The sequence below is a fragment of the Cebus imitator genome, unplaced genomic scaffold (genome assembly GCF_001604975.1).
Source record: "Cebus imitator isolate Cc_AM_T3 unplaced genomic scaffold, Cebus_imitator-1.0 Scaffold64, whole genome shotgun sequence".
Taxonomy (NCBI): domain Eukaryota; kingdom Metazoa; phylum Chordata; class Mammalia; order Primates; family Cebidae; genus Cebus; species Cebus imitator.
The window spans coordinates 6,660,359-6,663,865 of record NW_016107379.1 but is presented as its reverse complement, the minus strand read 5'-3'; the positions used below and the strand labels follow the sequence as shown (position 1 = coordinate 6,663,865).

General features: G+C 39.1%; 1 pseudogene; it reads right to left on the bottom strand.

Moving 5' to 3' along the window:
* Window positions 1-1,332: 1,332 nt before the first annotated feature.
* LOC108305522 lies at window positions 1,333-1,756 on the bottom strand (annotated as a pseudogene).
* Between the last annotated feature and the right edge of the window lie 1,751 nt (window positions 1,757-3,507).

Sequence of the window (3,507 nt, the reverse complement as noted above, 5' to 3'; positions counted from 1 at the left end):
GAGGCTAGGAAGGCCAAGATCAGGGCAGATTCAATGTCTGCTCAGGGCCCATTTTCTGACTTACAGATGACACCTTCCTGCTGTGTCCTGGAGTATCTTATAAATACTGGAAAACAAAAATAAAAACAATAAAGCAATGCCCCACAATAATGGGGTATGTCAAAGGAGCCCCCAATGGCCAAAGCTGGTCAATCTGAGCAAAAAAAATAATGTTGTTTTATAACCCAAACTATAAAATAAAAATCTATGAATCCATTCTGATACAAATGAGTGAATAAGTAAATAAATGGAAGGATTGAAAAATCTCCCATGCAGAGCTCTAAATAATTTATGTAGCTGTTCCCTTCTCAAGAAGGTGAAACGTAACTCCCCACTCCTGGAGTGTGGGCTATGCATAGTGACTGATTTCCAATGAGTACAGTAGGCAAAGTGGTGGTGAAATGAGTGACTTTGTAGTGGAGAAACCTGAAAAACACCACCTCAGCTAGGTGATCAAAGTCAACATCAATAGTGATAAATCATTGTGTTAGTCTGTTCTCTCATTGCTATAAAGAAATACCTGAGACTGGGTAATTTATAAAGAAAATAGATTTGATTCACTCATGGTTCTGTAGGCTGTACAGGAAGCATAGTGGCTTCCTCCTCCGCGGAGGTCTCAGGAAACTTACAATCATGGCAGAAGGTGAAGGGGAAGGCACATCTTACATGACCAGAGGAGGAGGAAGAGGGAGAGGGGGAAGGTGATACACACTTTTAAAAAGATCTCTTGAGAACAAACTCTATCATGGGAACAGCACAGGAGGATGGTGCCAGATCATTCATGAGAAACCACCCCCGCTTTCCAGTCGCCTCCCACCAGGTCCCTCCCCCAACATTGGGGATTTCAATTTTATTTTAAGTGTAAAAATACAAACTTTAATTGTCCTGACTTGTTTCTGGGGAAGAAGAGTTCTACTTTTCACACTTCATGAGCCAGCAGTGGGCTTGAGTTATAATGTGTAGATTCCTTTCGGTTATAGCTGCAGAAGAAGCCAGGTTATAGCTGCAGAAGAAGCCATCAAATTCTTGAGGGTTTGACATCTCTTGGAAAGTAGCAAACTAGAAGATAGACCAATGAGCTGGATTGCTTAGATTGATAACATTTACAATAGGAGTCCAGTTGACATGCTATTAATGTTGAAATAACCATGCTTGTACTGGTCAGTGAGTTCAGTATGCTGGTCAGAATACCCGTTCCAGAACTTTAGGTGACATGTTTTAATTGAGTTTTCATTGTAGAGTCATGGCCTTGGCTCCATCAACTGCAGTTATCGTCTTTGGTCTGACTACGTATCAATCCTTACCAGCTGTAGCAGCCACTGTTTGGTAAAACTTTGCCATGAAGTCTGGCTCACAGAGCTCCAGCTGCCTGACAAATTCATTGCACTCCTGCTAAGCCCAGCCTTGAAACCACTGATCCCAAAGACATAGCTGGCACTCAAAGATACAAGGTGGTGGGTTTGCCCTAGACACACTAAGTTGCACCAGACTATTCAGCAGTGGCTGTAATTTTCCTGGCACTGCCTTAGCTACCACATCCCCCAGGAAATGTTCACCCTGGGGACCTGACTAATTGGCAAACCAGTGAAGAATACACTTCATCTCCTGGGAAGTGATGTAAGACACTGGAGAAGGGGAAGGACTAGTATTGTCTGGTACTGAGGGTAAGCAAGAAGGGAAGGATAGTGGCATCAAAGGAAGATGACTCCAGTGGCATCTTCCCCTTTTTTCTCGGAGAGCACCTGGAGATTGTCACAAGAGTCCTTAGACTCCAGCTTCTGCTGCAGCTTCCAGGGATTACAATTTGATATGGGATTTGGGTGGGGACATGGATCTAAACCATATCAGTCATGTTAATAGTATGTACACTTAATGTGATGCGATGAAAAGGTCACTTTGACTCTGATTTTCCTCCCCCAAACCCAAAGAAGCCTTAGTCTAACAGTCAGGGGAAAAATTATATAAATCCCAGTTGAGGGACATTCTTTAAAATGCCTGACTAGTACCCTTCAAAACTGTCAAGGCCACACACACACACACACACACACACACACACACACACACACAAAGTCTTAGAAATCATCAGAACCCAGAGGAGCCTAAGGAGACATGAAATCCTGGAACAGAAGAAGGTAAAAACAGAAGAAATATGAACAAAGTAAGGACTTCAGTTTAAAATAATGTGTCAATATTGATTTGGTTCATTAATTCTAAAAAATGTACCATACTATATAAAATAATAATAATAGGGAGCACTGACTGTGGGGGATATGGCAACTCTCTGTATTATCATCACTATTTTTCTTTAAGCCTAAAACTATTCCAAAAGCTAAATTTTATTTTAAAAAATTGAACACTGCTTCAGGGACTTATGGCACCAGGGCAGAAGGTCTAACATATGTGTAATTAGAGTCTCAGAAACAGAAGAAAGAACTAGACAGAAAAAAATAGAAGAAATAATGGCTGAAATTTTCAAAAATTTGGTGAGATATAAATTTACAGATTTAAGAATCTCAGCGCATTCTAATTAGTATGAATATGAAGAAACCCACATCTATGCATAGCATAGTAAAACTGCTGAAAATGTACATATGTATTGGCAGGTGGCAATTTATAACTTTAATGTTTACATAGAAAATAAGAAAATACTAAAAATGATAAAAAGCAAGAAAACAAAAAGGAGGAAATAATCTAAGCACAAAAATTAATAAAATTGAGAAGAAATATATAATAAATATTGAAGAGACTATATAAGAAAACCTCTGGCAAGATTGATGAAGAAAAGAGAATACACAAATATGAAACGTTATAAATATAAAAGAAGAATAGCCACAGATGTAACAGATAGTACCACAAATAACTTTATGCAAAGAAAATTGAGTGCTTAAATGCAACGGACAATTTCCTATTAAAGTGTTATTTATTATCTGAATTAGGAAGAATATAAAACTTTAATAGTTTATTGCATTTGAAGAAAGAGGATCAGTAGTTTAAAATATATTTATCTGTAAAACACCCATCTTTTTTTTTCCCATTTATTTATTTTATTGCATTTTAGGTTTTGGGGTACATGTGAAGAACATGCAACATTGTTGCATAGGTACACACGTGGCAGTGTGATTTGCTGCCTTCCTCCCCATCACATACATCTGGCATCTCTCCCCTTGCTATCTCTCCCCAGCTCCCCACTCCCCACCGTCCCTCCCCTATTTCCCCCCAACTGACCCCAGTGTGTAGTGCTCCCCTCCCTGTGTCCATGTGTTCTCATTGTTCAACACCCGACTATGAGTGAGAACATGTGGCAAAACACCCATCTTACACAATTTTAGCAATGAGTTCTAACAGTCTGTCAAGTAACAAATAATTTCAGACTTCCACAAACTCTTCTAGAAGCTAATAGATTAAGGAACACTCATCAATTCATTTTATGAAGCTACTAAGCTCTTGATGCAAAATAAACATGCCATC